Below are 24,020 nucleotides of genomic sequence, written 5' to 3' on the forward strand. Positions count from 1 at the left end.
TGCTATCTTTACTTTTTCTTTGCTTCTCCTTTTATTTGCTTTATTCTAATGTTATTTTCCTGTTCACTCAGTTAAACCATTGTCTTAATTTTGATCACTATTTTTAATAAACGCGTTTATGTCTGTAAGTTTCTCTCTAATTACTACTGTATAAGCACATCACAGGTTTTGATATGTAATACTTTTATTTTTATTCAGTTATTAATATTCTCTAATTCCTATAGTATATTTTTTACTCATACTTTTCATATGAGAATATTTTAACTTTCCTAAAATAACTATTTTATTTTTGATTAAATAATTAATGCTTTGCATTAAGAAGACGTTCTTTTTGTAATGTAAATTATTTGAAAATAGTTGAGACATTACATGTGGCCTAGTATGTGATTATTTATTATGTTCCAATAACTTCAAAAATACATATTCATTCTTTGTTGGAGGTAGAGTTTAATATATATTCTCTGTTAGGGAAAAATTCTTCTCTGAAATTCTCTATACATTATTATATGTTGTCTGATTATCAATTTTCAGATTATTATTAGGAGTCAGTTCTTATAATTCTCTCAATTACTGAAAATTAGTGCCTATATTTTATTACGTGTTGGGCACTGTTATGTGTCCTGCACATACAGTAATTTATCTTATCTCTACAACAACTGCATTAGGTGAGTGCATCACGTCCCCAGTTTGCAGATGAAGGAATTGAGGGACAAAGGAATTACAAGTTAAAAGTTCAGAAAGCTAGTAACTGGTAGAGCCAGATTTAACCTAGCCAGTCTGACTCCACCTTCTGCTTGCTTCACTCTGACACTGCACACTGCTGCCAGCTTTTGCTTTATATATCTGAAGACTGTGTGATCAGATACACGTAAGCCGATGCACGCTCTGATGAGTTATGGTATTATTCCTTCCAGTGTGGTTGACCTGCGTCTCCATCAGTGCTTTTTCATTTAAATCTATTTTGTATGATATTAATCTTGCTACACCTGTGTCCTTTGGGTTAACATTTGACTGGTTTTGTTTTTCCTTTTTATTAACCATTCTGTGTCATTTTTTCCCTCTGCTGGTTTGGAAATCATACACAGTATTTCTTTCTTTTTAGTTGTTACCTTCGCTATTTTAACATATGTTTTTAGCCACCATTTTTTCTAACAAAGTTGACTATTTTACTTTCCTCCACAACACATGGGCCTTAATTCACTTTAAGTAGCCATTAAAATCCTGCAATATTTTTATTTTTTAAAGCATTTAAGTTTTGTCTTTTTAAAACTTAGGGCAAAGTTACTTAGATATTTTGAAAACAATTTTATTTATCAACACATTTATTAGAACCCATGTCAACATTTGGTTTTGCTGTCTCTTTTCTTCCCTGTAAGTTGACTTTTCTCCTTGCTAAAAAGTCTCTTTAAGCATTTTTTTGAATTAAGAATCTGTAGGGGTCCGGCCCAGTGGCTGAGTTCGCGTACTCTGCTTTGGCGGCCCAGGGTTTTGCTGGTTCGGATCCTGGGCGCTGACGTGGCACTGGTCATCAGGCCATGTTGAGATGGCGTCCCACATGTCACGATCAGAGGCACTCTCAACTAAAATATACAACTATGTACTGGGGAGCTTTGGAGTGAAAAATAAAAAGAGGAAGATTGGCAACAGATGTTAGCTCAGGGCCAATCTTTAAAAAAAAAAAAATTGTCGTCTTAAGCAGTTTTGAGTGTGCAGGTCAGCAGTGTTGAGCATATTCACATTGTTGTGTAACGGATCTCCAGAACTTTTTCATCTTGCAAAACGGAAACTCTAGACCCGTTAAACAACAAGTCCTCCTTTCCCCCCTCCCCGTCGCTGGAAACCACCGTTTTGCTTTCTGTTTTTATGAATTTGACTACTTTAGAGTCCTCATTATCATTTTTTTGCCTGCTCAGTGTTTGTTAAACGTCTCAGGTCATGCTGGTGTTCAAAAGGTAGATTAGGGGACATGTGCCTTATCATGGACACGTGCTAAATTACTTTCTTTCACACATGCATGAGAAAAAGAGAGAGGGGGAATAATTCCTGGTAGAAATCTGCCACCTAATTTCAAGCTAAGCAGACCCCTTTCTTGGGTAACAAGTAAAAAGTGGTCTTCTCTTTGAAACAGGAATCACAACCTAAAGCCCACGGGAGAGAATTCCTGCACTTCCTCTCTCCCTAGTTTTTATTTCTCTTGAGAGGAGGTTGCAAACAGAAGCATTGTTGGACTATTAAGATTCTTTCCCCCTTGGAGATCCTTTTAAAAAGGCAAATCTAGAAAAACTTGAATTTTCCCCGTTAGCTGACTGAAGGCCGAATTAAATATAAATTAATTACTTTTAGTGTCTTTCTTGATCGCTCATATCTTTTGAGGTCAAATGGCTCTGCTTAGTCATAAACAGAGTCTACTTTGCAAACCCCAATTTAAATCTCTAAGTGCTCAAAAATCCTCACACTGTGGATTAAGAAAATATCCAGGTGGCTGTGAGGGGCCATAAAAGGATTTAGGTTTAGGAGTCAAAATATTGTCTTTTGGGAGCCTCCACATAGCACTTGGTGAAGACACCCTACTGTTTGGCTCAGCCCCTCCGGAAAGTCAGGTCTTCTAGAAAGCCACATGTGTTCCCTTGGGGTGCAGCTTTAGCCGTGAAGGTAGAAACGTAGCTATGAAGGGTCTGTGGGGCTCATGCCTCTGGGGCCATCGTTGAAAACAACCTTCTGCTCTTGTTTTTCCCATATTTTATCATTTTATTTTAGCATTTCTGGCATAAACAGATTTCAGGGATTTTCAAAATTTGTTCATCCAATATACATTTACTAAATGCCTACTCTGGTCAGCACCTCTGTTAGGAAGTACGTCAGGCACTGTGAGGACATACAACATCCCTGCCTTCAGGAAACTGCATCAAGTTTATTTGATCTTCTTATTTATTTGGTCAACTTATTTAATCATCATGTGATTTAGGGACTCAAAGATATGAGGTTGAATGGATTCCAAAAGCCACATAGGCCATTCTGCTACCTAAAGAAAGGATTTAATGAAATTTTTTCCGACAGATTTGATTATCTGTCACGCCTGAAGATCTTCAGAGGGGGAATTCCTCCAACATTCAAATCAGAGTCAATGTTCTTGTATGTGATAAAAATATATATGTAGAATGTTCTCATGCAAACCAAGGTAGAGATAGCTTATGGTAGTAGCATTGCTAGATAAGATACAGGATGCCCAGTTAAATTTGAATTTTAATATAACTATGACCCAGATACTGCATGAAACATATTTATGCTAAAAAATTACTTGTTGTTTATCTGAAATTCAAATTTAACTGGGCATCCTTCAATTTTATTTGCTAACTCTGGTAATTCTATGTGGTGGAAAAAGAAGGCAGTTCAGGCAAAAATTATTTGAAGTATTTAATTGACTAGTTAATGATATAACAAATAAAATAATTTAGTGGAGGTCAAACACTAATGACTTGGATTATGGCATCATTAGCAATGTACTTATTTTGACACACTGATAGAGTTACCGTCTGAGTTTCCTCTGGAAAGACTGAGAATAAACTATCTAGACTGATTTTCAATCCAGAAGGTCAAATTTCAAGAATCTTGGGGCAGTCACAGCAGCCTGAGGAGATGGAGTAAGCCCAGCTGGGGCATGGGTCATCACACAATGTCCATCAGATTAGACATCAGTTCCAGCTTTTACTCTCTCCTGCCAGAATGAGAATCAACTCATTTTTCCCTTGTTGCCTTCTCACCGAAACCTCTTTCCTTTTTTAATTTCTTTCTGGTCCTGTCTTGGTTCTAGTTTCGACCAAATTTCTGTCCTTTTCCTCTCTTGCTGAATTTTTGGTTAGATTTCAGAATATAACTATTCTTTATAACTTCATTTTCTTTTTACCCTGAATGGGCAAATCAGACTAGATATTAGTCTTTGACTGACGCGTTCATTCATGCCATAGACATGTACTAAGCATTTACTGCACATAATATACAAAACAAATGAGAAAGGAAGGTTACTATTGCACAACCTCAGCCGGCACCACTCACACAGCAGTCCTGCTGGAAGTTTGTAGGAAGAACTTAGGCATCTGTTCTGCTGAAGTTGGCTTTGATCTTCCTGCTCTCTGAGTACTAAATCGGGGAGACTTGCTATTATTAAACAGAGCATTATTAAGTAACCCTGCTGGTCAGGTGGCCAAAGTGGAGCCTTCCCATTTTATAAGGACTGCCTGTCCAAGGACCAGACTGGTATGGAAGTAGATACTCGCTCTGGCATTAGAGCTATACTTATCATGCCCTGGGGGACAGCTTGTGGGCTATGCCTAGAAAGCAGTGCCTAGGCCAACTTAGCAATAAAGCAAACAGCCCATACCAGGGACCATGATGTGCAAACCATAGAGAAAGGCAGGTGTATCTGCTGAGGCTGGAATCCAGCCATGAGGCCAAGGGACTCTAGTGGAAGATGGGAAACCACTGAAAATCTCTTGATCTGGGACACATTCAAAGACATAAAAAGACAGGGACATCTGGGGCTACCAAGGAGTTCAAAGGAGATTCCTAAGTCTCTTGATTTCATCTACTTCTATTTTCACTAGTTCTGCAGAAGTCCCAGCCACCGTGACCTCTGGACTATTGCAACAAAATCCTAGTTGGTCTCTCTTCTCCACCTCCAGTTTTTTCTCCATCATGTACCCAAAGTGATTCTTAAACAAACCAACTGCACACAAGTTTGATGGTGTAACACATACCCTTCACCCTCTTTCAGTATCTTCCCATTTTAAGGTAAAGCAAAATTCCTAAGACATCCTTCATGGTGGAATTGTTTACACTACATTTGCAGCCTCACTTCCCACTGACTCTCCTGTTCTCTCCAGTCTCATAACCAAACTGGCCGCCTTTCAGGACCTACCACTTACCAAACTTCCTCCTGACACAGAGCATTTACTTAAATGGTTCCTTTGGATAGAATGCTTCTTCCTCCCATCTTGACTAGTCAACTCTTACTCAACCACCAGTGTCAGTTTATCATCTCCCTTGGGGAAGGTTTTCGCAACTCCCCAACTAGGTCAAATCTCGCAGGCAAGGTTTTCATGCTCCTCTCCTTGACAGCACTTAGTGTGACTGTAATTTTACTTCTCTTGATGTGATCGTTTGATAAATGCCTGTCACCCTTACTAGACCGCAATGTCCATGAGCGCAAGAATGGTCTTTTGGGAGAATCTTTGTGTTCCAAGTGCTCAGCACAGAGCTTGGCACATGGCAACCACTTTTTACATATCTATTGAATGAGTGAGTATGACCAAGAAGTGGGACCTGCCTGCTTCTGATTGTTTCTTTTAATGGACCATGGTGTGTTCTTAGTACTTGGCACTCAGAAGGTCTTGGATCTCCAGGTTTACGGGTAAAGGATCAACCCAAATCAGGTGGGAATTTTGTTAAGTAGAGGACTCTGCACCCTTGGTGACTCTGACCCCAAAATGATGGCAGGCATAGCAAACCTTCCTACCACCATAGTTCCCCTCACAGACTTCAAGTTTGGAAAGATTTCTGTGTGCCACCAAGCTCAACACACAAGTAAGTAGTAATTCATTTGTCTTCTTTTTTGTTCAAAGACACAAAAAGTACGCCAGCTGGAACTGTTAGCATAAGATTACAGTGTTACACTACTATGTTGATATTCTTGCAAACCAAAACAATGATGTGAAAATATCTGATTCATGTGAGACTTTAAATTTTATTAGAAATAACTCAGGGCTTTTATTTTTGTGTTTTGCGGGCTTCTAGAAATCTCAGGCCCTCAGATGGAGAGCCACTTGCACTAAATGCCGCAGAATCAGGACAACAGACCTGGGGTGGGGAGACCTTGCTCTCTGCTCTGCTCTTACTGGGTCCGTCTGACAAGATTGTGACCTGGAATATTTGGTAGTAGAGAATACAGTTAGCCAAGTCATTCGTGTAAGACTACTGACCAGCATGACGTTTTAGGCGGAAGCACCAGCTGAGGATGGAGCAGACAGTGGTCCATGCCGCCACTGAGAAGACAGTTTTCAAAACCTCAGCATGGCTATGCTTAACCTCTTCTTAGTGGTAAACCGTATTGCAATCTGAGGATTGCATTTAGTAATAATTCCAGACATACATGGCTGGTTTCTTAAAGCCAAATAAGTATTTAGATAATAGAGGGCGCAAGAGGTCAGGCACAGGCCTGCCAAAGATTGACGGTGATGCGTGTTTTCAGGAAAAGACACAGTGATTTCCTTTATTCCTCTTTGAGACAATATCTTTGAAGTCTTCACTTACCGTAAAATAATAGCATATCATCCATATGGAACACGAGGAAATAATTAAAATCTGACTCCAACTTATTTGACAGCAGTTGGGTAAAGACAAATGAAATTTTATATATAAAAGTGCTTTGAGCTTCTAGGAAGAAGGCTCTAATACAAAACCTAAAGAATGCTCACTCTACGTGTTTCTATAAGTAAAAATTACATTTCAATCAATATACTCCCTTTTAATGAAATCTGAAGCTAATTCTAGCTGTAAATTGAGCAGATTCAATGCCATGAGGGAAACGTTGCTATGGATGATCTCTAAAACGCTGGCGTGACAGGTAGGCAGAAAAATCTTGAGCTGACTATGGTGAAAACTGAGACTGTGGCTAAGAGGTTCATTTAAGGTGAGTCAACAGTAGAATTCCTCTGTGCAGATCCTTTTTGAATTAAGTGAAAAATAGCGCTATTATACTTGTCTCCAAAACGGCCTCTAATACCGTTCTCCTGCATCAGTCAGGCTACACCCACCACTAAATTGCTGTTTGAAACCACTAAACTACAGTCTTGTCTAAAGGTTAATGATGCAAACCCATAACATAACATCCATAAACAAACGGTTTCAGAAAGGGCAAGATAAGTCTTAAACAGCAAGTAATATTTACAGTGTTATTGTAAGTTCACGGAGCACGAGCAACAAAGGATAGCCCTTCATTTTATAGTACGACTGACTGAGGAAGAGCTGTGTTCTGACTCAGAGCTGACTTCCCCTTTGCTCTGATGTTTCGACATTGAGGATGTGCCAGCACTCTTTATGATGAGGTTCGTCCACCTGTAGCTCTGGATGGAGTGTCCTGAAATAGCCATTCCTTATTCTTGGGAAAAGGAAATGGAGAGAGTGAAAGGGTTGGAAGAGACCTCCCTCACTTCAGATCACACCCAACTTGGCCGTCCAGGACAGGATCCACTGCGGGATCTCCTTCTGGCCAACGGAATGATGAGCCAGGAGCGACATGAGAGCCCAGGCACCTGCAGCGTCTGGGCTCTGTGCCAGCTCTCGCCAACCACAGTGTTTCCAGTGGTTGAGGGGCACCTGGGTGCCATCGCTCTGGAACGTAAAATGAAGAGTTACCAGCCTCATTGCTGCTCCTGGAAATAGTTTTGGTTGGACTTTCTGAATATCAGTGACAGAAAATAATCAGCCAGAAGGCCCTTATTAAAAAGCATGTGCCACTTTCCAAACAGTGCGAGGCTTAGTGGCCAGAATAAAAGATATTTTTCTTCTTAGTCCCTACCTGGCAGAAAGAGGGATTATTGAGGTTCGTGGGCAAGAGGCTATGTGGACCCCTGCTTTTCCTAATTTGTGTAGAAATCCCTTATGCTGTAGGAGTGAGGACAGAAGGAAAATAAGAAATGACAAGGTGACTGCTCTGAAGTCAAAATGTATACTAATGCAAATGACCAGAAAAAAACAAAAGGGAAAACAGGCCCTCTGTTTATGAATAGCTAGAATATATTTCCCAGGACTTAAGCAGTGGTCTGGCCACATACAAGCCTTTAATGTGTGTGCATAAGCGGGGGGTTAGCTTAGGAAGGAAACAGAAGCTTACCTGTTCCCCAGTGATTTACATGAGTGAATAATCCAAAACAAACCTAGCAATTAAAAAAAATAGCCAAGAGCCACATTCACATTTGTCTGGGAATTCATGTTGGAGAATGGCCTTTTGGAACTGTAACAATGAAATGCCAACATCTTGATCATTTTAATCATCATTCATAAATCTTGGACAATTTTGCCAAAGTAAATATATTTGCTTTGGGTTAAAATGTACCCATTTTGTACTTTGAAATACTGTTTTCCTTTTTTCAAAAAGCCAGATAATCAACACACAGGAATTTGAACACAACAGAGTGTACCCTGGACTTCTGGTCCAAAACTATTTGATGTTTAAAATGATGGATTTGATTTTGCCTCCCAGATTTAACAAATGTTAACATCTTGCCATACTTGCTTCTTTATTAAAAGAAATAAAATGTGTAGCTGTTGCTGATGCTCTTCTCCACGTGTCCTTCCTATCCCTGTTTTCCTAAAGAAGACCATGAGGCCGCTGAATCTGGCACACTGCTGGGGCCTGCAAGCTGTGCCCTGCAGAACTCCAGCTGTGCGAAGGGGAACCCCGTAATCGCTAGAGAAAGTATCCACCTTTGTTTTCAACCATTCACTGTGGGTGTTTGTGTCTTTACACAATGTTTAGTATGCTTTCAGTGCTTTAAAATGTTTACAAAGACACAAAACTGTGCATATCCTCCTAATTCTTGCATTATTTTTGATTACAGTAGATTGGTGATTACCTGACCACTAACTATCCCTCCCTATTTGTTGCTAACAGAGCCCCAATTTTGTTGAGGTTTCCATTCCTTAAGAAAGGAGAACTGAGCCCCATGTCGAGGGTAAATACCAATTAGTATAAGCAATCATAGTAATCTTACTCCTTCCAAATGGGTAGACTACGCAGGGCTGTGTGCATGCCACTTAACTCTGATCAATGAGACAAGCAGAATCTTGCTGGAAAGCTTCCGGGAAAGATTTCTTATTCTTGAAAGAAACGGCTTTATCTTCTCCTAGATGCTGCCATATCTGGCTGTGGGACCTAGGTCTGTGCAGCCGTCTTGCCACTTTGAGGAAGCCGGCCTGAAGATATGTCCACATAATGACGATGGCAGAGCAGAATAAAGGCAGGACATGGAGAAGCTGTGTTGACCAATCTTCAGGTTATCCTGCCTCAAGCCTCTTTTTATGTGAGTGAATGCATTTCTTTTTTATAAGCCATATGGATCATACTTTTATTACTTTCAGTAAAAAGTATCTGCTTTTTTCGATGTTGGGAAATACAGATTTTTTTAAATCTTTTTAATTGCTGAACAGTTCAGCTGCATGTTTATCCATTCCCTGTTAATGGACATTTAATAAGTGTTTGCCGTTGCTCGCAGTGTTGCAGCAAACACGCCTGCATGTGTCTTTATGCGTGTTGTGTAAGTGCAGTCGTTGGTCACATACATAGGCTCTGTACATCTCCACCTGTATTACATATTTCTGAATTGTTCTCCAAAGAACTTGAAACAATTTATGCCTGCAGCAGTCTACATGACCGTCTCTTTCCCAACATCACTGCCTTTTCAGACGACTTTTAAATTTTGGCATTTTCAGACTTTTAAATTTTGCCTTCATGTTGAAATGGTGTCTTCTTGTTGCTTTCATTTGCATTTCCGTGTTTTCAAATGAGATTGAGAAATTTGAATGTATTTGTTAGCCGTTGAGATTTCATTTAAGTCATTTATTCATTTTTCCATCAGATTATTTGGTTTTTGGAATTATTTTAGTAGTCTAGACCTTAATGCTTTAAAAGTGGTAAGCACTATAAATATCTTCTCCCAGTGTCTTTGATTTATGGTATCTTTTGTGACACAGGCATTTTATACTCGAATGTAGTCAAACTTATTGATGTTTTAAAAATCATGATGTGATTTTCATGTCTTCTTTAAAAATTCTTTGCTAACTGAGGTCATAATGACATGACCCTAAATTTTCTTAAATATTGTAAAGTTTTGCTTTTCACATTTAGATTTTTAATATATCTAGTCCTCTTTGTTTTGCTCCTGTCTTTAATGAGGTGGAGACTTCTAAGGTTTCTTGTTGTCTGAATTAGTTATATCAGTTAAGATACAATCAGAAAACAGAAACCGTGCTAGGTATTTCAAGGAAGGGAATTTAATATGGAAAATTGGTTACACGGTGTAGAAGGAGCGCAAGGACAAAAGAGGAAAGCTTTTTTTAACTTAAGCAAGCAGACACCAGCTTTAGGTCTGGGAGAAAAGGAGGGAGAAGCTGAGACTGCCAGATCCTAGAAACTCAGGAATCCCCTGCAGACCTTTAAGAAGGGAGCCACACCTGGCTCCTGCAGGGACTTCAGGTGGGCGTGATGAGGCTGGCTCAGTGAGTGTTGGAAGAATGAGAAACTGGAATGAATTACCGCTGCCGGGCTGAACTGCAGCAGCCTGGGTGAGTTGCTCTGCTAGAGCAACACTAACAGGAAAATAAGAAAAGAGAATAAAGTTCTCCCCTCTTCCTGCACGCCAGCCTGCCTCTAGCATCTCCCAGGGGCAGAACTTAAGGGGAAACCAGGTAACAAAGGAATCTGGAAAATGTAGGTTGTGTTTGTCCAGTTGCGGTTTTACTGGGCAGAGCATAACCAAGTGGATTTTAATCCAAGAGACAACACTGGTAGATAAATCACCCATTAGTGGTGTCCACCGTGGGCTAGATGCACCCAAGGGGACATGCAACCTGATTCACTGGAGGACGGGAGGAAAAAGAAGTTCAATTTTGCTAATATTTAACAAGACCGTTTAATTTAGAATTTTCACACTGGTGCCCCCACTCAATCTGCGTGAGCATTTTTGAATTTAAAGATAAGCTAAACGCTTTTACCAAAAGACCTATACTCCAAAGTTGACCTTTGATAAGGTAAGTTATTGTTGGTAGTATGCTACCTTGAGGATATTTTTCTTAAAAACAAACACCATTAATCTGACCCTTCAAGATAAAGGTGACATTTTAGCAACAAGTGAGAAACAGCTTTTCAAAAGAAGCCTCTCATATATGAAGAATTCAGGGAGCATAGTTCTATTATTATGTTACTTTGTTGGCAAAATAGATATCTATCAGAAGTTTCATCTGCATAAATAATAATCTCAAAATTAGAATGTTCTAGTCTAAACATTTCCAAATGGAAGATTCTAGTGTATTTTGAATCCACTTGCTAAAAATGTAAAAATAGATTACCTTCTCATTTTTCAGGATTGACATTAGAGAATATGGAACTTTACTAGCTGAATTTTGTCAAAACCACTCATAATTGGTGGATGAGCCTAAAAATGAATCTCAAGACTTAATAAATGCAAACAATGACACACTTTTTCCATTTGGACCTATAGGTTATTGTTAGTTATCTTTTTAAAACTAAAGCAGCTATTAGCATCAAATGTAAAATAAGCTGAACCTAAAACCAGATTTTTGAATCACTGTAGGAAAACTCATATTTTAAACTAAGAAAGAATATTTGCTTTCAACAACAACAAAAAAACATTAAATGAAAGCAAAACACTTTTATGTTGTTAATAAATAAAATATTATTCATTTCACTTTTGTCTTATTTTTAATTTCTCTTGTTTATAATTTAACTTTAAACATAGTTCAGTAATATGTGGATATAATTTATGAACAAATAAATACGCTATAGTGGGTCTATGTGAGTGGATCTGATTATTTTCAGTCTAATGAAATATGTAGTGAGACGTATGACCAAAAATGTTTGGAGAGAACTGTTAAAATGTCAAGAGTTAATTTGAGCAAAAACTGATTTGAATGGGGCAGCATGCAATCTAGCAGACAGAAAGGAAACCTGAGGACCTGTACAAAATGGAAGACTTTTATAGGCAGAAAGGAGCAGGACCAAGGAAGTTCTACTAGACAAAATGGCGGGTTGGTTACTGCGAAGTTACTTTTCTTTAGGAGACAGTGAGGGTCTGTCGGGCGGATCACCTAACTAGGGCTGATCTGAGTTTCAGATTCCATTTCTGGGAGAGCCGATATGTGATCAAGTCTTGGTTTGGTAACATGGGCCTAGCATAAGCAACTTCATTTTGGGCGTGTTAGCATGTTTTTAAGACTACTCAGCTAAGCAGTTGTGATGTTATACTGGTTTGAACTCCTAAATCTAAACTATGTAATATCCTAAGAGACAACCCAAAATATTATGTAGACTAAGAGTTTGAAAGCTTCTATTTCCTAAAAAGTTACAACATGTAACATATGTTTTGATTGTTCTACAACTAAATACTCTAGAAGTTTTTATAGCATCAAGTGCTTTGATGAATAAGGGACTGACTTCAAACTATTAGTCCGACATCCTTTATAAAATCAGTCCTAGTGTATGCGGTTTTCTAAATTTCTCTTTTGTACTTATATATAATTTACTTCACAGAGTTTTTGTAACTTTCTAAAAGTCAAACTCCGATGTATTAGCAGAATGTGTATTCTGCCTCATATTTGATCATGTTTCCCACTTCATTGCGTTTTTATTCTCAAGTCCCTTTACAGACATGAGCAAGTCAATATTTAGGTTCCATCTCCTCATTTGAGCAACAAAGGGGTTGGCATAGATATCAAAGGACTCTCTCAAACCTCAAGTTTTTGATACGACATAGAAAACTAATCTAGAATGGGGCTTTTCAAACTATTTCATTAAATTTCAGAATTCCAGTGAGCTGACTTTCAGAGTTCTCGCGCTGGCAGTGTCCCCAGGGCTTGCATTAGGTGCGTGCACTTTCTTCTGCTCCAGCTGCAAAGATACTCCAAAGCAAGACTCCACCACAGTTGTGTGCTGCCGGTGGACAGCAGATGACTCGCCAGGCTGCCCTCTGGGTCTCCAGGTATTGTTTCTAAGACCCTCTCTGGGGCAGGCAGCATTTACGCCTATCCTGTGCGCTGTAGTTGGTGCTTGCTTTCATGGGCTTCACCTGCCGACCATTTTGTAAGTCATCTTGCCTCTATCCTCCACTAGCCTGGAATCGTCTCTGGTTTTGAGGCTTGCACACTTGAAGGGTATGGATCTGGTCTTCCTTCCCGTCTTTCTCCTCAGACTAACAATACCCCTAAGGGTTCCTTGAAAGAAAAATCACACAGCCATTTGGGGTATGTTTGTTTTGAGTCAGCTCCACCCACAGCCGGCACTGCCCCAATCCTGCAATGAGAGTTTGGAGTCTAAGGCATGAAAAGCAGCCCATAAGAATTTCAGAGACTCATAAAGTTTGCAAACTAATGATCTAGGCCTTTCATTTTCTTTGGAAAGGTGGCAACCCAAAGTTTCACGGAGCCAAAAGGAATTTTTAAGACCTAAGAAAATGCCTTTATTTAGACTTTCATTCCTTGAAATGTTAGACAACTTGTCACTCTCCAGTAAAAAAATCAAAAATCAAAAAGACCTCTGTGTAAAGGATAAAATGGCCTTCACAGGGGCAAAAATAAGACAATCTGATCTATGACGGGGGTAGAATGCCATGACTAGGAGCCACAGCAGACAACAGCCGCGGGAGGGGAGACGGTTGACAGGGACAGGGCCAAAAAGACAAAAGAGAAACAGCTCACTGGGGAGTGCTTAGAAGTCCTTTCCTGTGCTCTACAGTGGAAAAACCCAGAAGCACCAAGAGCTCAGGAGATAGACTTAGACTCAGAAACCTATAAAAGAAACAAAGAAGAGCCGAGCAGAGCCAGACTCCGGGTCAGCCTGGGTGATGAACCATGGTTGCTCCAAATATCCCACCCCATTGCTTGGGTACTTGAAATGTCTCCTATTAGTCATTCATTTGGGTGGTGACACTATCTCTAGAGTGCAAATGGTAGAAATTACATTAACTCAAAGGGAAGAAAGAAAGGAAGTCTTTAACAGAAAAACATGGATTAATTTTTCAAATTCTTTGCTACTCTGGAAATCCAAGGATGAAGTCGTAGGAGAATCTAGCACAGGAAGGAGTATTTTAATGGAGCCACTCAGTGGCTTACTAAAATATAACCTTATTTAATGCTCTTAATATCATCTATCACCCTCTGATAGCTTTTCTTTTTTCTCCTTCTCTTTTTGTCTTTTATTCTTGACTCCTTTCTTCAGCGTTCACAGACACAGAAGCACATCTGTTTACCACCCTATGCCCAGTGCCTGGTCCATGGTAAGCTCTGAAGAAATACTTGTTAAATGACTGATGAGTGAGTGAATGAATGAATGAGTGATTTGAGGAAAAACTAACGTATGAAGAGATCCAGAGGTGTATGTTTGTGCATGTTTGAAAAAAATGAGCTGAGGTACGGTGCTGGGAACATGAGCAGAGGAGAAAAATGAGGAGTTAGGTCAAATGCCTTGGTTTGGCACCTAAAGTCAGGACAGAAAGAGGGTTATCAAAAATAAATTTCCCATTTTCCCCAATACTGGCCCTGGAAGTAAATACACTCACTAATCTGGACTATTACCGTAGCTCAGAACTGTTGAAAAACCTGTGGAATAAGGCACGGACAGTGCCACTTCTGTATTTGGCCTGGGCCTCTACCAAGAACATCCCATGAGCTTGGTAATAAATGGGACAGAACTGGGTGCTCTGAAATGCCTGCTTTTAATTTACAGAAATAGCAAGCATTTTGGCTACCTCCATGGCGGTCCTTATTAAGCAAGTGCATGCATTCGATGCTAGTGAAACCCTGGCTGTGAACCTTGGTGGTGCTATTCGTGACTGACTCCAAAGTTCCTGTATAGAAAATAGATGAAAAGAACCTTTGAGAATTTTAAACTTTAGTAGCAATTTCATCATTTAATTCATTCCTTCAAGTAATGAGAAAAAAAAAAAACTGGTTTGGGAGTAAATTGACTTGCCTATGTTCCTTTCAAAGAGCTTGGGTCTGATGGAGAGGTACGGATAATGGAAATAGCCCGGAATGTTCCCAGTCTTCTGTAACTATACATTTGTTTGCTTCGTTGCTGCGTTTTCTTTTTCTCTCTCCTTCTTTTTCCCGCTGCCCCTTTCTTTTGTTTTGTTTTATTTTGTTTTGTACACTGGAAGGAAGAAATCTGGGATTACCCGAAAGCAAGATGAAGACCCAACACACACCCCTCATTTTATTTTTAAGGGAAACTCTGTGTGTTCCTGTCCATACTATTTCCTCTTCAGAATTTAATCTTTTTTTTTTTTTCAGGAATCAATATCAGGATGCTGATTTTTCATTATTATTATTATTATTATTATTATTTATTGCAGTAACATTGGATTATAACATTGTATAACTTTCAGGTGTACATCGTAATATATTTCAATTTCTGTGTAGATTAGATCATAGTCACCACCCAAAAGCTAATTACAATCCGTCACCACAGACATGTGTCTAATCACCCCTTTCACCCTCCCCCCTCCTCTCTTCCCCTCTAGTAACAACCAGTCCAATCACTGTTGCTATGTGTTTGTTTGTTGTTGTTTTTATCTTCTACTTATGAGTGAGATCATACGGTATTTGACTTTCTCCCTCTGACTTACTTCACTTCGCATAATACCCTCAAGGTCCATCCATGTTATCACACATGGCCGGATTTCATCATTTCTTATGGCTGAGTAGTATTCCATTGTGTATGTATACCACATCTTCTTTATCCATTAGTCCCTTGATGGGCATATAGGTTGCTTCCAAGTCTTAGCTATTGTGAATAATGCTGCAATGAACATAGGGGTGCATGTATCTTTATGCATTTGTATTTTCAAGTTGTTTGGATAAATATCCAGCAGTGGAATAGCTGGGTGATATGGTAGATCTATTCTTAATTTTCTGAGGAAGTTCGTACTGTTTTCCACAGTGGCTGCACCAGTTGGCACTCCCACCAGCAGTTTATGAGGGTTCCCTTCTCTCCACATCCTCTCCAACATTTGTTGTTTCCTGTCTTGTTAATTATAGCCATTGGGACGGGAATGAGATGATATCTCATTGTAGTTTTGATTTGCATTTCCCTGATAGCTAATGATGTTGAGCATCTTTTCATGTGCTTGTTGGCCATCCTTATATCTTCTTTGGAGAAATCTCTGTTCAGATCTTTTGCCCATTTTTTAATTGGGTTGTTGGTTTTTTTGTTGTTGAGATGTAAGAGTTCTTTGTATATTTTCCATATCAACCCCTTATCTGATATATGATTTGCAAATATCTTCTCCCAATTGTTAGGTTGTCTTTACGTTTTGTTGATGGTTTCCTTTGCTGTGCAGAAGTTTTTCGTTTGATGTAGTCCCATTTGTTTATTTTTTCTATTCTTTTCCTTGCCCAGTCAGACATGGTATTTGAAAAAATGCTGCTCAGACCAATGTCAAAGAGCACAGTGCCTATGTTTTCTTCTAGAATTTTTATGGTTTCAGGTCTTACATTTAAGCCTTTAATCCATTTTGAGTTGATTTTGTGAATGGTGTAAGATAATAGTCTACTTTCATTCTTTTGCATGTGGCTGTCCAGTTTTCCCAACACCATTTATCAAAGAGACTTTCCTTTCTCCATTGTATGCTCTTTGCTCCCTTGTTGAAAATTAGCTGTCCATAGATGTGTCCGTTTATTTCCGGGGTCTTCATTCTGTTTCATTGATCTGTGTGTCTGTTTTTGTGCCAGTACCATGCTGTTTTTGTTACTCTAGCTTTGTGGTATATTTTGAAATCAGGGAATGTGATACCTCCAGCTTCGTTCTTTTTCCTCAGGATTCTTTTGGCTATTCGGGGTCTTTTGTTGTTCCATATAAATTTTAGGTTTCTTTGTTCTATTTCTGTGAAAAATGTTGTTGGAACTTTGATAGGGATTTCATTGAATCTATAGATTGCTTTAGGAAGTATGGACATTTTAACTTCTAATCCAAGAGCACGGAATATCTTTCCATTTCTTTGTGTCTTCTTCAATTTCTTTCAACGATGTTTTAAAGTTTTTGGTGTACAGATCTTTCACCTCTTTGGTTAAGTTTATTCCTAGGTATTTTATTCTTTTTGTTGCAATTGTAAATGGGGTTGTATTCTTAATTTCTCTTTCTGCTACTTCGTTGTTAGTGTATAGAAATACAACTGATTTCTGTATGTTGACTTTGTATCCTACAACTTGATTGTATTCACTTATTATTTCTAGAAGTTTTTTAGTGGATTCTTTAGGGTTCTCTCTATATAAAATTATGTCATCTGCAAATAAGTGACACTTATTTGCAAATAAGTTTACTTCTTCTTTTCCAATTTGGATCCCTTTCATTTCTTTTCTTGCCTGATTGCCCTGGCTAGGACTTCCATTACTATGTTGTGTAAGAATGGTGAAAGTGGGCATCCTTGTCTGGTTCCTGTTCTTAGACAGAGAGCTTTCAGTTTTTCTCCATTGAGAATGGTAATAGCTGTGGGTTTGTTCACATACGGCCTTTATTATATTGAGGTATTTTCCTTCTATACCCATTTTATTTAGTTTTTATCATAAATGGATGTTGTATCTTGTCAAATGCTTTCTCTGCATCTATTAAGATGATCATGTGATTTTTATTCTTCATTTTGTTAATGTGGTGTATCACGTTGATTGATTTGCAGATGTTGAACCATCCCTGCATCCCTGGAATAAATCCCACTTGATCATGATGTATGATCTTTTTAATGTATTGTTGTATTCCATTAGCTAGTGTTTTGTTGAGGATTTTTGGATTAATGTTCATCAGTGATATTGGCCTGCAATTTTCTTTTTTTGTGTGTTGTCCTTGTCTGGTTTTGGTATCAGGATAATGTTGGCTGCGTAGAATGAGTTAGGAACTCCCCTCCTCTTCAATTTTTTGGAAGAGTTTGAGAAGGATAGGTATTAAGACTTCTTTGAATATTTGGTAGAATTCACCAGGGAAGCAGTCTGCACCTGGACTTTTATTTTTTGGGAGGTTTTTGACTGCTGTTTCGATCTCCTTACTGGTGATTGGTCTATTCAAATTCTCTAATTCTTCTTGATTCAGTATTGGAACATTGTATGATTCTAAGAATTTATCCATTTCTTCTAGATTATCCAATTTGTTGGCATATAGCTTTTCATAGTATTCTTTTATAATCTTTTATATTTCTGAGGTGTCCATTGCGATTTCTCCTCTTTCATTTCTGATTTTATTTATTTGAGCTTTCTCTCTTTTTTTTTTGGTGAGTCTAGCTAAAGGTTTGTCAATTTTGTTTATCTTTTAAAAGAGCCAGCTCTTGGTTTCATTAATTTCTTCTATTTTTTTAGTCACTATTTCATTTATTTCTTCTATGATTTTTATTATTTCCTTCCTTCTGCTGATTTTGGGCTTTGTTTGTTCTTCTTTTTCCAGTTCCTGTGGGTGCACTGTTAGATTGTTTATTTGGGGCTTTTCTTGTTTGTTGAAGTAGGCCTGAATTGCTATAAACTTCCCTCTTAGAACTGCTTTTGCTGGATCCCAAAGATTTTGGCATGTGGTATTTTCATTTTCATTTGTCTCCAGAGAATTTAATCTTTACTATTTCTGTTTTTCAAGGCTAACTGTGCTATAATAATCCAGGAATATTTCCTAATACTTCGGGAGGAAAAATTTAAGAAAGGAGGAAAGAGTATTTATGGGTCTGTGAAGGCAAGGTAAAGAAAACAAGAGGACCTCATTGGACACTGCATGTTCTGCTTTACGGAAGTTGTCAGGTGACATCTCAAGGCTAAGGGCCTACTTAAGGGCCAAAGTTTCTTTTTTGTGTGTACTGTCATCTTCCAGGGTTATCATAAGAGTATTGTAATTACTATACTTTGAAAAGGTCAAGGGTCTCCAACCATGCGTATCACTCAGTACGTGAGAGAGATGTGCATCTTGGGAGATGAGAGAAGGCTTCCTTCTTCGAAGGCTCACCACTGCTTCCAGTATTTCAAAAGTTACTTCACCAGAAAGTCTTCACCTGACTGGGGGCAAGTTCTGGAAAGTACAATATGAAGTACTATGTTCTTTTTGTTCATACTTCTGATTATATATTTATGTATAACTAGAGGGAACATAATTTTTAGGGTGTAGCTGTCAGGTGAGTAATTTTCTGGAATGGATTAGTTATTAAAAATAATTCTCTTCAAAATACAGACACTGTATCAAGCATGTCCCTCTTGCTCAATCCACTGGAACTGTGTCGGTCCCTACTGCACTTGACCTAAGATCCTCTGTTGGCACAGATGTTTGTTACCTGAATCCTGATATACTCCCTTCCCTGGGCTTCAGGGTCACCACTCTCTCTTCTGCCTCTTTGTCCTTTACTTGCTGCTCCTTTGCTGGAAATGAGTCTTCTTTGCTGGGTCCTTCTCATCTTCCTGGCCACTGTGACTTGAACGCCTCAGGGCTCAGTCTTTGAACATTATCTCTTCTTTACTTCACTTAGTCTCTATCTTCGCCTAGATGACATCCTTCAGTCTCACAGTTTTGAATACATCAATGTCTCCTAAGTTTGTATCTACATTCCTGATTTCTTCCCTGAGCTCCAGACTCTAATACCCACTGACTCTTTGACAGATCTCTTCGAATGGCTAATATACATCTCAAACTTACCATATCTAAAACAGAACTTGTGATTTCTCCTAATACAGTTCCCCAAATCTGTCCCTTCCCACAGCTTGCTTATCTCAATAAATGCCACTCCATCCTTCTACTTACCAAAGGAAAAAATCTAAGAGTCATCCTTGACTCCTCTCTTTGTCTTATGCACCACATTCAACCCGTCAGCAAATTGCTGCCCTTTAATTCCTCCCACCTGGTTCAAGCTTTCATCATTAGTCACCTGCATACTACCAATTTCATTCATGTGGGTTCCCATGTCCCTGCACCTGCTCCCCTGCTGGGTTTGACACAGACTACCTGAGAGAGACGTTTTAAAAACTAGGTCAGATCGTGTTTCCCTCTGTTCAAACCACACTATTGGCTTCCAATCTTAGCAGGAAGTCCAAATCCCTTGTTGTGACCATGACCTTCCAAGCCCACCATGGACCTGGCTCTTGCTGGCTCTCTAAGCCAGCCCTAATCACATCCTCCTCCAGTCTCTCCTCTCCCTCTGCTCCAGGTGGACTTGCTTCCTCGCAATTTTTGGAACACATCATGGTTCCACGTTAAGACGTTTGCACTCAGGTTCTCTGCATTGGAATGCTCTTCTGGTAGAAAGCCACATGGCTCCTTCCATCATTTCTTTCAAGTCTCTTTTCTCCTTGTCAGAAAGGTAGTCCTTTCCACCTATTCAAAATTAGCACAGACCTCCCCTATCCCTCTCATTCTCTATCCCCCTTAGTTTGCTTCATTTTTTTCATTGAATTTATCATCACCTGTGCATAGATTTTTTATTTTTTTATGTCCTGTCTCCCCTCACTAAAGACAAAAATAAACAATCTAACACCATGAGAGCAGGAACTGAATTTGTTTTGTTCATTGCTCTAACCCCAACTTTAAAACACAACCTGGCACACCCCCGGCTCTCAGAAAACATTTGATGACTTGAATTGTAATTGACCATATATAAAATACATATTTTTAAAGAAATTTGAAGTTATAAAAAAAGATGAATTTTAAAATTCCAAGTGAGTTTATGTTAACCAAACTCTGTTGATGGCTAATAATTCATATATCAAATAATTTATGACTTTAGAGTAAAAAAAAAATACTGACATCCATTTTCAGCATGGAGAGATTAGGGCTCAAATTTTGATTCTGCCTCTTGCTAGCTGGTTAACAATTTTGGCATGTTACTTGTTTTCTTAGAGCCTCAGTTTTCTAAAATGTTAAAACAGATGAGATTGTTGATCTTGGTCATGAAGATTATTCATATTCATTAAAAGTTGGCATGGAATAGATGGCATTTACAACAGCAGAAGTGACAGTAGTAGTTTCTCCCTAAGTCACAGAATAGGCAAGGGCTTCTGCTCTAGAAATTAAGCATCACAAGAGTTTCAGCAAGACATGTGAATAGGCTTCCCCAGGATCCCTGCCTGGACTGAGGCCTAAAATAAACAGAGATGAAGAGGAGAGCAGCCTGATGCCAAGACCACTGAGGTCACTCCAACGCTGGGACCCTCCGCATACATGAGCCTCACTTGGGGCTAGCCTAGGACCCGCTCTAGACCACCCCTATGCAGAGAGCACTCAGGTAATGCCAGAGGAGACTGAGATGGATTTGGAAATTTCAGGAGAGAACAAGAACTGGCCCTGTCCTCCAGTGCCTCTCACCAGCCTGGATTATACTCAGTTAGCTAACGGGTCGAGTAAATGGAATATAGTGTCAGCATGTGTGAAACAGTGGCTTTGTCATAAATACCCAGAATGGTCAGGAAATGATACCTTCTAGTCAGCTTACAAAAACAAAAGTTGCATGGTTCTTCTCATAGTTAGTATTTACTTTTCCTTTATTTCACTTACCATCATTGCTTCCCATCTTGGTCCCTTTCTCTTCCTTTAAATTCCTATTCGACCTCGAAGAGCAGAAAGCTGCAGCACAGTGCTTAGCCAGAGAACATCTTTCAGAATGTGTATTTTCCTCTGTTAGACAGGTAGACACATTGGAAGGTAATACACCTGAAACGAAGAAAAATAGAGATCCTTAGGTGATAGTCAAAAAGAAAATGCTCCTCACTTCTCTTGACCTTTTCTTTTCCCTGGAACAAAGGACCAGTCTTAGTCAACAAGTGTTGATCTGCTCTAAAGGAAAGGCCAGAGGAGTTCCAAGGTAACCTTATAAAACTCCAACTGTTCAGGGAAAGAGGGCAGAGACATAGGTGTGTGTGGTTTGATTTGATTTTAGATGGGGCTTGGGTGGATAGGTGGGGAAGCAGTCATTGGGCAGAGCTCAAGGAACCATTTCATCGAGTATAAATAACCCTGGCAAGAGTCACAAGAACTCCCTGGAAGGGCTCACCACTGCTGCCTGCCACCCCAAAGCCAAATCCTTTTTGTAAAAAAAATACACAACTGTGATTATAGAGTTATGACTTACACAGTGAAGCTTCATCCAGTTATTTTACCTACTGAGCCAGTCATCGCAGGGCCAAAAATGTTCCGACTTCAGGGCGATGTGCAATACTGCTTCAGGCTTCACAGGACTGCTCAGGATCGCCCTTGTCCAGAAGCCAGACCAAACTTCACCTGGCCAGAGTCTCACAAGAATTAATGGTTTTTAAGAGAAGGTCACTGGCAGGACCTTAGGAAATGAGATCCCAAGACGTGGAACTAATTGTCCAACAGAAGAGACTTCACATAGGGAAAGAGGTACTTCCTTGTCTGGCTAGTAGGATATGTGGCGGGAACGGAGCCCAGGAATGCTGAAATGCTTTTGAAAGTCCTTTATGTGGTTTGAGAGAGGTGAAAGACTTTTTTGTCTCCCATCACTTAGGATTAAGTAAATTTCTACATAAATTTTATTTCTTTTTTTTCTTCAAAGAGGTTTTGTATGTTGACTGGAACTTTGTACCAAGAGAAAATGCAAGCAGCACATATGGAAAATTCACTTCAACTTTTTGGTTAAAAGGGTTGCAGTGGTCTCTTTCACTAATGGACAGCATAAGTATTTGCTTGGTCATACCATAGGTACTTAAATGACAGTAGAAACCTAGTTTTTCAATTAGGGTATCCAAGTTGCTAATTAGACGGCAAGCTTCTTGAGTAGGGCACTCATCTTCTGGCTTTCTGTAACTTACGTTGCCTATCACAATGCCTGAACACACTAGACACTCAGTATGTCTTCCATGAAATTGATTGCCTAGTAGGTACATGAAATCAATGTATACAAAATCTGAAGTGCTCTGGACATATGGATACACAAAAGGAAGAAGGAAAAGTTCTCTTTATTCTTTCCTTTTTTTCTTTTGTTCAACAGAGGTGTCTAGAGTGTCCACTCTGTGCCAGGCATTGTGATTAGGCTGGACCTGGTCTATAAGCAAGGATGACACATTTTCTGCCTTGTAGAGTATAGAGTCTGATGTGGGGTAGGGATGAATGAGGAGATGAGTGGAGAAGTAATATATAATCACCCCAAATTACAATGCAACATAAGAAGGATGAGCATAGAGATATCAAGAAAATGCTGAGGACTTCAAAAAGCTTTACCTGAAGAAGACAGGAAAATCTTATAAAGAAGCGACCTTAGACAGCTCTTAAAAGAGTATTGAAGGTGTGTCCACACTTAGCAAGCTCCCTCTTATCTACTCTGTTTCCTTTCCCGTCAGTGTCATCCTCTATCTTCTTTATGGAAACTGGCAGAGGAGAGTGAGGAAAGGCAGCATGCTGTAGCACACTTAGGAATTGGTCGTGATCTATCCACAAACGCCCAAACATCAAATAGCCCAAGATACTCTCATTTTTTGAGACTTCCAATAAATTAAAAAATTTAAAAATACCAACCAATGTTCCCCAAATTGCAGAATATTTTAAAAAATTTAGTAAACTAATCTAATCCAAAAATACAATGCAATGTAATTGCAATACCCATAAGAAAATTGTAAGATTTATTATAAATATTTATCCATAGTATGCTCCAGAAAATGAAGCCCAGTAATTTGTACAAGTTCAACACTCAATGATGAGTGTATATATATAACTCATATATAAGTCACTTATAACTTCATTTGGAGATAACCTAAACGTCTAAGTTGCACATGCCTTCATGAATGTGAGGCCTGGGTCACGTGGCCTTCTTGATCCATCGCTGTGATAATTCCAAGTTTTGCAGAAGAGACATAGTGTGCAGTTTGGAGAAAACTACTTTAAGGCAGGGATTCAAGTATGAATATGCCAAAAAATTTCCAATACAAAACTGAAATTTACAAAGCCTTGGATATTCAGCATTACCAACTGATGACTTTGGCCAGGATTACAGTATCAAAGAAGAGGAGGCATGCTGAGTGGAACATGCTAGGTTAGTATATCATATACTGAATTAGTAGGACAACACCTTATTAATATTAACAAAGATAATTCAGGTGCACACAAGTAATACAGATGGTATCGGCAATCTGTATATGGTGTCATGTTTCTAGACTCAGTTGGTTAAAACAACAGGGAGGAATGAAAGACAAAATGGCACAGTGTGTACTATTCCCAATGATCCTACAAGACTCCTAATAATCATGTCTCTCCAGGAGCCAGAACAGACCTC

At 39.1% G+C, this 24,020-nt stretch overlaps 2 long non-coding RNA genes across 9 annotated transcripts in view; one reads left to right on the forward strand and one right to left on the reverse strand.

Moving 5' to 3' along the window:
* Positions 1-24,020, forward strand: part of LOC103551414 (uncharacterized) — a 327,409-nt gene that overhangs the window by 289,448 nt on the left and 13,941 nt on the right. For all 7 annotated transcript variants that reach the window (XR_011529001.1, XR_011528997.1, XR_011528999.1 and 4 more), the window contains 3 exons: positions 8,905-9,077; positions 12,594-12,770; positions 14,006-14,063. This is a non-coding gene — a long non-coding RNA (uncharacterized lncRNA). The remainder of the gene's footprint in view (positions 1-8,904; positions 9,078-12,593; positions 12,771-14,005; positions 14,064-24,020) is intronic.
* The window catches only part of LOC139076933 (uncharacterized), a 62,615-nt gene that overhangs the window by 24,367 nt on the left and 14,228 nt on the right, over positions 1-24,020 (reverse strand). The window contains exons 4-5 of one of the 2 annotated variants that reach the window (XR_011529011.1): positions 21,290-21,445; positions 14,676-14,938 (exon numbers count right to left, since the gene is read on the reverse strand). This is a non-coding gene — a long non-coding RNA (uncharacterized lncRNA). Of the gene's footprint in view, positions 1-14,675; positions 14,939-21,289; positions 22,574-24,020 lie in introns of those variants that run through there. The other variant, XR_011529012.1, reaches the window with a different exon arrangement.

Source organism: Equus przewalskii, chromosome 18 (assembly GCF_037783145.1).
Source record: "Equus przewalskii isolate Varuska chromosome 18, EquPr2, whole genome shotgun sequence".
Lineage (NCBI taxonomy): Eukaryota > Metazoa > Chordata > Mammalia > Perissodactyla > Equidae > Equus > Equus przewalskii.